Source organism: Halyomorpha halys, unplaced genomic scaffold (genome assembly GCF_000696795.3).
Source record: "Halyomorpha halys isolate HHAL.00 unplaced genomic scaffold, Hhal_1.1 Scaffold552.1, whole genome shotgun sequence".
NCBI classification, from domain to species: Eukaryota; Metazoa; Arthropoda; class Insecta; order Hemiptera; family Pentatomidae; genus Halyomorpha; species Halyomorpha halys.
Genome location: NW_027106510.1, coordinates 8,013 through 20,399, shown reverse-complemented (window position 1 = coordinate 20,399; position 12,387 = coordinate 8,013). Strand labels below are relative to the sequence as shown.

Here is a 12,387-nt window from a genome sequence, read left to right as displayed (position 1 = left end):
ATAATATATAAATCTTTATTTATGAGTGTATTTTAAGTATTTGTTTTTTATTTTAATGAAATATAATTGTTCATGACCAGGTAGTATTTTTAGTGATAAAACTATGTATAATTACTAGTCAAAATGTTTGCAAAGTATAGTTAGGGGGAATAAAAAATGGCGGCTGTTTCAAAACGTTAAAAAAAAAAAAAAACGTTAATTTTTCAATCGGATCTATATATCTTCAAAACTACTGAGAATACAAAAAAACATTAGAGAACATTATTTAAATTAGAGTAAATGTTCTAAACTATGAACACTAATAGAGCTATTTACGTTTAATAGTTCTCGAGATATAGATTTTTGAAAAGCAACATTTCATACAAAATGCACTGAAAAATCAGTTGTTAGTAAATTTATTTTGAGAAATCTATATCTCAAAAACCATTCAACGTATAGATGTCTATTAGCACTCAAATTAAAGCTAGTTTAATGTACTATAAAGTAGTTTATGAGATTTTTCTTCGTAGAAGTAGTAGTTTGTATGATATTTTACAAAATAAATTCACTAAATGTTAATTTGTAGTTGTTAGAAATTACTTTTAAAATTTTTACTATTTATTATACTGAGAGAGATTTAGAGTTAGATACATAGGTGAATAATAGAAGGATTTTATTTTAACAACCTTTCTGTTTAGTGAGATTCGAGACATTGCACAAGATTCTTGCTGTTTCATATCTTATTTACAAGCATCAGTCGAACTGATGATAATGTAGGGGTCATCGTGATACACGTCAGTCCGGTTTTTGAATAATGATTGTCATTCAGACTGATCGTGCCCTAGGGACATTCAATAGCACGTGTCAGAGATGGGTAAAAACTAACTATAGTTGAAACTAATATAAACTAAATTCATGAATATAAATAATTCATGAATGAACCATTGATAAAAATATATCGTAACCATAGCAATTTTAGCTATTCATTTCTACTATAGCTTTTTTTTCCCACCTCTGTCATGTGTCTTTATTATTTGTATTAGACCTATTCCCAAATATAAAAAATATATAATTTTTACTCTATTAACAATTAACATGAATATATTTTTTTAACATAAAAAACTGCTTACTCATAGTTAAAGAGAAACGATGAATAATTTACAGAACAATTGAAATATATAGTTCAACAAGTATCGATAGGAATGATGTAACCGTAATTTTTAAAATCGATATTAGTGACGTTACACCAATCAAAGGGTTTAATCTTTAATATTGTGCTGGACCTACACGTTTGTCACTTGGCGCAAATTCAAGGCTTGGACAAATACTTGGCAAGCAAAAGAAGCACAAAACGAAATCATCAAATACTTGTATGATCTTTGACTTTTGTCAGTTATTACATTCGAATTTCATTATAAAAATAAGAATATAAAATTATATAAAAATATATAAAAAAGAACAAAATAAAGATAGGCTAAATGAAATATTGTAAGTTGTAAATAATAAAAAATCTTATATATAGTACAACATAACCTATAAATCCAACCTTCGTTCTAGATTCTTTATCAACAAATTGTTAATACCAGACATATAACGTATTTATAAACATTGTGCTATATTAAATAAAAAGTATACTGCTAAATTTACTTATCAAGAATTGAAACTACCTATTTGCACCGAATCGATAGCATTCTATAATATACAATCTTAAACTAGAGTTAATCAATGATTCCGAAAATGAGTAGAATTATTTAATTAATTAGAACATAGAGAGCACAATACATTCTTCTGTTGGCAATTAATAATAAGACAATGCTAACTGAACCCAAGCGTGTGCTATGCAGCACAAGCACTAACTGTTTTACGACAAATTTAAACTTAAAAATGAGGCAATTTTTTTTCTGAACATAATGATTATCAAATCTCAAATTCAAGATATTTCGTTGTTATATAGCAAGTTAGAACAGAGTTGTCAATATATTTGCCTACAAAGTAAAACAAGAATCAATAAGAAACAGCCCCAGTTAAAGGATAATCTAAAGTAACGAGTAACCTTCCGTATTCATAATTTAATAGCCCGAGAATTTGCAAGCACCAACCCAATCCCGAACTGGTTGGGCGTTACCAAGTTCCGGACTGCCTCTAGGTTTATTCCCGGTAGGAGGGGTTTTGCTATCGTGTGGAGGGGAGAAGGAGCTATTTGGGGGTGTGCGATGCACGAGTTCCCTACAGGCAAACTTATCTTGGATGCACTATACACTTTGTTTATTTATGATCAGTCGGAATGAGGTTCATCATTCAGAAGCCAGACGTGACTTTTCTTGAACCTTGAAGACTCCTGGACTGTCAATGCTTACTAGGCAATGAGATATCGAAGAGAATCATGTATCATGAAAATGTCTCTTTAGATTCATAATAAACAGAAAACTTGTTTGAACATTATTTTGGTATTTTCCTTCAGATGTAAAATGAACTGCACAATATGAACCTTGCACTCCCAGCCCCCCTCCACTTTCTTCAAAGTTTTCTCGGCAATCAATCAGTATCACTTCTTTTGAATTTGAGACCGCTGAATGTTGGTTTTGGGGCACAAATCAAAGAGTGCTTCTGTTGCATTCACTCGTTTGTGTTCAGTTTGCATTGTTTTAGAATTGCCAATAGATTCATAGTTGCACTCTCTATGTTTTAATGAATTGTAGAATTCCCCCTTCATTCAGAGTCACCTCCATAGGCGTGCTCGCTGACGATACAGCAGTGTTCTCTCAACATGGTGACATAATAATAGCTAACAATACTTTGCAAAGTTACCTTAATGAACTAGAACAATACTTCACTAAATGGATGATTTGTCTGAACAATGAAAAATGTACTTCAAAAGTTTTTACTCTCAAACGCCCACCAGACTCACCGGAACTAATCCTCAAAGGTAAAAATGTGAAATGGAATCCTGCTAGTGAAACAGTAACCACCATATCAAGATCAAACTATCTTAAATCTACGCAAGGTTGGCAATGCTATATCCATAATATTTATTTTAATGTTTTGTCAATCCTTAAAATGTTTTTGCCATGACGAAGCCTTGTAAAGTGGGGTGAAACGTTGGTTAACAATAGTTTTCTTTTACTATTTTGATACTTTAATTGACCGCCACCCAGACTATCTTCCTACAATCTACTTCATACGGTTCACTGTCTTCTTCCAATAAGAAAAATTAAATTATTAAAAAAATATATGCTAATTAGGTGTAATTTAAATAATATAATTTCATACATTAAAATATTAAACATTAAATATTGATTTTTTTAAAAAAAGTTTACAGTTAAATTTTAATTTATTGGTGAATTAAAATATTTGTTATAGTTAGATCAATTATGAATATTAACTTACTTCTTTTACGATCCCCGATGTGTACTCGAATAAAAATATCGATTTATCGATAAACACTAACAAATGGTAATTATTATATATCGAGGTTAATAATGAAGAATATCAAATAGAAACTCTTTTGTGAGATAGTAACAGTGAAATGAAATATTTACCTCAAAAAGTTCAAAAGGATATCTCATTTAAAGATGCAATGATTTTACTAATCAAGCGATGAAATATACATATGATTATACTATCATTTTTTTTTTGTTAGGAACAAAAGAAGACATCTTCATTGTTGTTAAAATCAAGTGTTTTTTCAATGATTACATAAAAACGTATTTTGGATGTCTATGAAGTTTGATATTTTTGAATACAATACGAAGTTGAGTAGAGCAGATAATCATAGTATAATTCGTAGGCATCTTCAATTTATATTTTTCTACTTCATTATTTATTTTTTTTAATGTCAAACGAATAAGTTTTTAAAAATTATAAATGTTAATTTATGAGTAATATATAAAAAAAAAGGATGTTTATTAAATTAAATGTAAATAAATTAAGCTCTGTAATTAGGTGATAACAGTCCTAACCTGTTGATGGTAGGTTTTGTTGATAATAGTGTTATTGTCTTTGTATATGTTTTAGTAAGTTAGTGGTCATTTTAATAGGAAACTATTATGTTATAATTTTAACAATTGTTTTTGTTTTGAAGATTATTAGAAATAGGCAATTGGCCTGTAAGTACAAAACGTTTTTTAATGAATTGTGACAAATCACTAATGGGGTATGTTTAAGAAATATTAGTGTTATGTAGAGAGGGAATAATATGAAAACAATTTTTAGATTGTCTCCTTGATAATGGCGAACCGTTGGAGAATTGAAATAAAGTTTATTGAAAGTATATTGGATTAATTAAAGTTGTATAATAATTAATAAAACCAAAACTAATTTCTCTCTTACTTATTCTATAATAGATTGAAGCAATAATAACTATTCCGCATTTATTTTAAGATTCATAAATAACCTTATAAAGAACTAATCTTAAAGTATCTTTATATATTTATTTTTTCACCATGCATAACAATGTTCTAGACGTCTAGAACGAAGAGGCCTGTTCCAGACAGATGATTACACAAGAGGCAGTCTTATCGATTAGCCAGCCATCCAGAAATCGATACCAGTGAGGAGAAGGGGAATTTTAATAAAAGATATAGCTTATTGCGGATCGTGATATCTCACAAAATAAGATTCTAATTTTATACCAGTATAATAATAGAATTATTTCATGAGAATGAAACTGCATAGATTAAGTTTACATGAAGTATTTTTTTTTATTTATTTCGAAAATTCGAACAATAAAACAGTTTGTGTATCATTATGGCAGTGGCGATTAAATCATTTTGTCGGATCTATACGTTTGGCACTTGCCGCAAATCCAAGACTTGTACAAGTGCTTCCTAAACAAAGGAAGCAATAAAGGAGGTTTCCCCACAGTTATTTTGTTCTTTTAAGTTTTTTTCAACTCATTCAATTTACTCTATTTTAATTATAAAAACAACAAAATAAAGTTAGACGAATTTTTTTTTTAATCAATTATTTTGTTTATTTATTGATAGATATTACAACCTGCCACACAGTTGTGGGCAATAGGTAATGGTGATGAATGATCACATTCATACTAAAATAATAAAAATAAATAAATGAATGAAAAAAAAAAAATTCTTAAAATATAAACAAACAGAATGTAAACAAAATGAACATAATCAAACTATGTGTATGAAAAAAAATATATAATCTAATCACATTTACACTCTTATATACAATATTTACACAATCGACCTGAGGATACAAGAGCCCACTCTATCCCTCTCGCCGCATCACTGGTCTTGAGCCAGTGGAGGCTGAGCAAGAGCGCTAAAGCCGCAAACACTCAACTTGAGTGGAAAATCTGACCGTTGCCAGAACTCCAATTGTCCATTTTTATTTCACAATAAGTCTCTTGGCCACTGCCGTTTCAACCTTCTAGGTGGGCTGTAGGGATGGGTGGAACTAGGTAAGGTTTGAAACAAAGGATTAGGTTAGTTGGAAAGGTTTATATGGAATTTTGAGAATTTGGTTGGTATGAGGTCAGAGACAAAAGAGATATGTAGGTCATGGTGTAGTGTTCTGTAGACGAAATTAATGGAAACGTAAATATCTCCTATTTAGGTTGTAGAAGTAAAAAATTTCATATAAATATTACTACATAACCTATAAAGTCAACCTTCATTCTTGAATTTTTATGAGAAACTTTTTAATTTAATAACCTACATAGTGTCTTCATAAATCTATATTGGTGCTATGTAAAATCAAAAATAAACTGCTAAAGATAATTATCAAGATTTGAAACAATTCATTTACACCTAATCGATAGAATTTTAAAATATACAATCTTAAACAAGAGTTAATTATTGAATCCAAAAGTTAGGAAAATTCTTTAATTAATTAAAACACGGAGAGTACAAATATTCATTTGTTGGCAGTTCTAAAACACTGCAAACTAAAAACAAACGAGTGGCTTGTACTAGCCAGTCCAAATAACCCATGCACACGCTTGCGCCCGCGCTAATGCCATTGTTTGGCAAACATATAGATGCACCTTTACAAATATTTGCTTAATAAAGAAACTAAAGGTACTTCTAGACGTTTGTCAAACCTTGGCAAAATCACGCATGCGCAAATGTGTACATGGCTTATTTGAAGTCCAGAATGTTTGTTCGAACAACTAGAAATCAACATATCGTGAATTCATTTTGTCCAATATCACAAAAACTACTATTCTTACGAAGATAAACGTGATAAACTAAATTGTATTACATTAAACTATCTTTAATTTGAGTGCTAATAGACAGCTGTGCGTCGAATGGTTCGAATTAAAAAAATCTATATCTCAGGAACTATAAGACGTACAGATGTCTATTAGCACTCAAATTAAAGATAGTTTAATGGACTATTAAGTAGTTTTTTACTTTTATCTTTTTAGTAGTAGTGTTTTTGTGATATTTGTTATAATAAATTCATTTTTAGTTATTCGGACAAATATTTTAATTTATGAACAAATATATCTCAGAAACCATAAGACGTACAGATCTTTGAGATATGGATTTCTCAAAATAAATTCACTAACTTCTGATTTTACATTGCACTTTTTATGAAATATTGCCTTTTAAAAATCTCGGGAACTATTGAACGTAAATAGTTCTATTAGGGCTCATATTTAAGAAAATTTACTCAACATAAAATGATGTTAGGTTTTCTAGTGTGGTTGGTAGTTTCAAAGAGGTCAGAATGAAAAAATAACTTTTTTTTTAACGTTTTGAAAAGACTCATTAATTTTGACCAGTAATTATACATAGTTTTTATTAAAGTAATAAAATATTTAGGGTGAAATAAATGCCTTTTTTTTCACCCGGGCACTTGTACTAAATTAATAAACAGTTTCAACTATTTAACATAACTCTCTAGGTCTGCCTTTGATGCTTCTGTTTTTATATCTATCATTCTGTGTCGAATAGTATCAACTGTCGAAAGGAATGGATATTTTGAAATTATGTTATAATGGAAAAGACGAACCATGATAAATGCATCACAGGAATTAATTACAGGTTTCGGGGACGGAAGTGCAACGAGCGGAACTGCACACCTGCTGTATCCACGCCATCTACAAGCATAGAGAAAATCATTTATAACTAAAACAAATGCAAGAGCCCAAGAGGAAGAAAAAGTCAGATATTTCACCCCAATTTTTGATTACTTCAATGAAAACTATGTTTAATTACTAGTCAAAATTGATGAGTCTGCCAAGTAGAGGTAGGGAGAATAAAAAATGGTGGCTGTTTAAAAACTAAAAAAAAAAATTTTCATTCAAAGCTCTATACCTTTAAAAGTACCAACAACACTAGAAAACCTAATAGAGCATCATTTAAAGCAGAGTGAATTTGCTGAAATTTGAGCCCTAATAGAGCTATTTACGTTCAATAGTTCACGAGATATATTTTAAAAAGCAACTTTTCATAAAAAATGAACTGAAAAATCAGAAGTTAGTAATTTGTTTCGAGAAATCTCAAAAACCATTCGATGTACAGATGTCTGCTATCACTCAAATTAAAGGCAGTTAAACCTATGATACAGTAGTTTGTGACGTTTATCTTTGAAAGAGTGGTACTTTTCGTGATATTTGACAAAATATATTGAAAATATCACATTATACAACATACATTATATACAAAATGTTGATTTCTAGTTGTTCCGATAAAATTTTTAATTTTTGAAATAATACATCACAGGAATCAGACGTAGAGATGTCAGCCAGCACTCAAATTCAAGCTAGCTTAATGTACTATAAAGTAGTTTTTAATGTTTACCTTCGTAGGAGTACTAGTTTTCATCATATTTGACAAAATAAATATACCAAAACCTTGCTAGCGTTCATAAGCACTCGCAAACCCTTGCAAGCCTTCATAGCATTACTGAGCAGTAATTCTTAAGCGCTTGCAAGCATTCCTAAGCGTTCGCTTAATGTTAACCATTTATATAACTGGATTTTAGTTCAATTATTTTAACTACTATCGCGAGCATTCTTCACAACTTATGCAAGCATTCACCCTTGCAAACATTTACAAGCATTCGCAAGCTCCCACAAGCCTCCACTAGCGTTCACAAACCCTCACAAGCCTTCTTAATTAAGCATTCGCTAGTTCTAGCAAGGATTCACAAACCGTTGCAAGCGTTCACCCATGCAAGCATTAGAAACCCTTACAAGGGGTCACAATCATTCGCGAGCCTGCACAAGCATTCGCAAGCCTCCACAAACATTCAAAAGCATTAGCAAACTGTTGGAGACATCCGCAAAACCTTGCAAGCGTTTATAAGTACCTACAAGCATTCACAAACCCTTGCATGCGTTCATAAGGATTCTCAAACCCTTGCATGCGTTCACAAGCATTCACAAACCCTTGCAAGTGTTTCCAGGTACCTGCAAGCGAACGCTTGTGAATGCTTGTAAGGTTTTGCGAGTGCTTATGAACGCCTAGAAGGTTTTGCGAGTGCTTGTAAGTACTTGTGAATGCTTGTAGGTGACTGAAAATATTTGCAAGGGCTAGCGAGTGTTTGTGAAAGCTTGCGGGGGTTTGTGAATGCTTTTGAATGCTTGCAAGGTTGAATGCTTTGTGAATGCTTGCAGATGCCTGGGAATGTTTTAGAACATTTAATCTACTTTAAATGATGTTCTATTTGGTTTTTTAGTGTTGTTGATAATTTTAAAGATATAGAATTCGAAAGAAAAATTAATGTTTAGAACAGCCGCCATTTTGTATTTCCCTACCTATACGTGGCAGACTCATCGATTTGGACTATTAATTATAAATAGTTTTCATTAAAGTAATCAAAAATTGGGGTGAGATAATTTACTTTTTACTCCTCTTAGGCTCTTGTACTAAATGGTTGTAGGAACTGTCGGTAATAAACCAGAAATATCTGGTTAAGAAAAATATTTTTAATATTAATAGTGTTTCCACACATTATAACCATTTATAATTTTCAAATTAGTTATGAACAACTTATTTTGTAAATTTTCCTTCCAGAACATTCTGATTATTATTATTATCCATTACTTCATTTGAGCTTTAAAAACGTCGAAAACAAAACACAATTCGAACCACAAGTTCCTAACCTATCAACATAACCTATCAAAATGACATCAGAAATAATAATATGGAGCTCAGCTGGTCTATTGTGTGACGTCATTCTCCATTTAGCAGACCTATAAAGAAACTCTACCATGTTAAATGTTATATCGTCTTAACATACCAAAAGAAGGAAATATTTCTCCATTTAAAACACTCTAATATGTTTAACTAAAGATCATGAATTCCCCTAATACTATAATTATAATATTTAGCATGTTAAAATTTTTTACACTTAACACATCATGAATACCTCTATTATTTGATATATTTTATTGGTTTACTTGACGTTAATTAGGATATATATATATATTAAAAAAAAGGGAAACTTCACATTATCTCTTCCTTCTTAATTCTATAATTTAAATTGAGAAGTAGATAACAATTATTTAGAAATTAAGTATGTACGTATACATGAAAAAATAAATCCTGAACTCAAAATTCTAACCCCCTCCCATATACCAAGACCCATGGCATCTGCCACTTAACCCCCTGCTATTTACCCCCCTGTTTTAAATACATTTCAGGAGGGGTGTCCCTGTACCCCCTCTACATTGGGGTATGGTACAATCCCATTGGATGGAATGCAGACCTACCCCAATAAGCTGGGGATTGCGATCGAAATTCCTCCTAGCTCATCTATCGATTAATTTTTTTTAATTTGCCATAACAAGACTCAATCATCGACATAGTTTCATTTTTTTTTATTCAAAAAATATTTTTATAAAAATGATTTCATTCAACAAATTAAAAAAAAAAAATATATAGACAATGGAAAAACACCAGTCTGTCGAAATTATTTGGATTGGTTGGTGCTAGTGGGCCAGAATTTGTGATCGACCCGTTGTGTAGGCACAAATGGAAGAGTTCTTGTACTGCTTTCACACGTTTGTTTTCAGTTTGCATTTTATTAGTACTGCCAAAAGATTAATATTTGTTCTCTCCATGTTTTAATTAATTAAAGAATTTTCCAAACCTTCGGATTCAATAATTAACTCTTGTTTAAGATTGTATATTTTAAAATTCTATCGATTCGGTATAAATACATTTTACATTGCTTTTACGCCTTATAACTTAAATATTTCTTAATTTTTTTTTTTATTTATTGATATTTACAACTGTATAAAAAATACAACAAGTAAATTTGATCATAATGACATAATGATATGAAACAGCATGTAGAGAAACTACCGAGTAGTAGAACTCTAAAAACAGTTTACAATATAAGGTCACGAGACCATCTTCTTTTCAGGCGCCTCGGAGGATTGCCAGGAATGGAAGAGAAAGCAAGGTTAGAAACTAGTGGGTTTGGGTGGTTAGGGAGTTTATAATGGAATGAATGATATCGGGTTTGGGGTAGACCGGTTACATAAGGAACATTTAGGTCTTTATGGATGGTTTTATTAGTAACAAAATAAGGAACATTGATTCTTAATTTTAAATCAATATTTCGCCCTTATAAGGGCATTACATCTAAATTTAAGTTAATATAGCTAGACATTCAGCTTTCCAACGGTTGTATTTGGATAAAATGCAGAGGAGTTATGTACGATTATATGAAAATTATAAATATAAATAATTGACCGTATTATTTCAAATTATGAACAATGGTCACCGGAATAAAAAAAATTAAATTAAATCAAGGTGAAAATTTGTAAGTTTTTTTTTTTTTAAATAGTATTTGAGAGTATCAGACGACATCAAAAACGATTATGATTAGCTCATTCCTCATTATGTGTTTTTAAATTTTTAGTGAACTAATAACAATTTAATAGAATCAGTAATATATGTTTCTTATTCTTCAAGAGGATACAAATCGATTAGCATATAACAACCATAAAAGAGGTATACTTTTTCAGCTATGTGCCAAGAATTACATAATTTTGTTAATTACATTTTTATTTATCGATAAAATCGGAATAGTTTTTAGTATTGTCGGTAGTTTTGAAGATATATAGATCCGATTTAAAAATTAATTTTTTTTAACGTTTTGAAACAGCCGCCATTTTTTATTCCCCTACCTATACTTGGCAGACTCATCAATTTTGACTATTAATTATACATAGTTTTCATTAAAGTAATCAAAAATTGGGGTGAAATAACTCCCCAAGTTACACGAGCTCTTGTAAAAATCGTTTTGATGACAAATCACAGTTGATATCTATTTTATTTATACGATACTCCTTGGTTCATAAGAAATAGCCAATTGCATCGCGAATTACAAATGGAGTCAATAGAGGATTACATCAAAAAGCGGTTCATGAAGATCTACTCCCAGTTGCCGACAGTTAAAGGAGCAGTGACCTACAACCTGGGAAACCCAGCCTCAACCTGAAGACTGAACCCCAGACTGCAGGACATTCTTTTATAAATTTTTAATAAATATAAAATTAATTCATAGTCACACTACCTCTATTTACTTATTATTATTATTCATTTTATTTATTCATTTTTTTTTCTCTCTTTCCTTTTTCAAATTAACTTGTTTCTTTTTACTATTAGAAGGCAATTGTTTGTTTTATTTATGTGTACCAATATCATTATTTTTTGTTATTAATTTTACTTTCCTCTTTTATTAAGAAGTATTATTCTTATTTATTTATTTTATTATTATTTTTTTTCTTTTAATAAGAACATTGTATATAGTTAGGGGTGTCATTTGTATGACTATACCCCCTCATAATCAACTGTTAAAAAAATATATATAATATAAGTTATATCAACCATGTAAGGCCCACCAGGCCCATCTGGTATACAAATAAAATAATAAAAAAAAAATGTATACGATAACTAAATAAAAGGCCCCGATAAAGATGGCTTTCAAGCTGCCTATCCTTAATATACAAATACAACATTGAGAATCTTAAATTAATTTGAGATTTGTTTTGAGCTATCTGGGCACTCCTGATATTTTTTACTGCTGTTTGTTTTCTCCACTCTGCGATAAGTTATCTCCCTGTATGCCTTCTCGACGCTCTCACACATTTTAGATTATAAATAAAACTATTGCAGAACGTTATATTATCTTGCGCTATTCCTCGTACATTTCACTTTGATTATTGTTCTAAATAATACTAGTAGATCCAACAATACTTCGTTATTGATATATTTGAGGATGTATATAGATTTAATGAACACAATTGATTATTTGATATAACTTATTGTATGCTCGTTTTTCAAGTAAATAGATAGGTAAGCAAGACAATTAAGAAAAGCAATACAATTTTTTTTTTTTTTAATATTTATTTATTGCTATTTACAACTGTACATTATAATACATTTAGTAAATCTGATCTAAGTTAAATTGGAGTGTTAC

General features: G+C 30.3%; 1 protein-coding gene across 1 annotated transcript in view; it reads right to left on the bottom strand.

The window, feature by feature from the left end:
• The window catches only part of Prx5 (Peroxiredoxin 5), a 20,724-nt gene extending 17,232 nt beyond the window's left edge, over positions 1 to 3,492 (bottom strand). The window contains exon 1 of the mRNA XM_014426126.3: positions 3,367 to 3,492. The gene's annotated coding sequence lies outside the window, so the exon portion shown is untranslated. The remainder of the gene's footprint in view (positions 1 to 3,366) is intronic.
• Between the last annotated feature and the right edge of the window lie 8,895 nt (positions 3,493 to 12,387).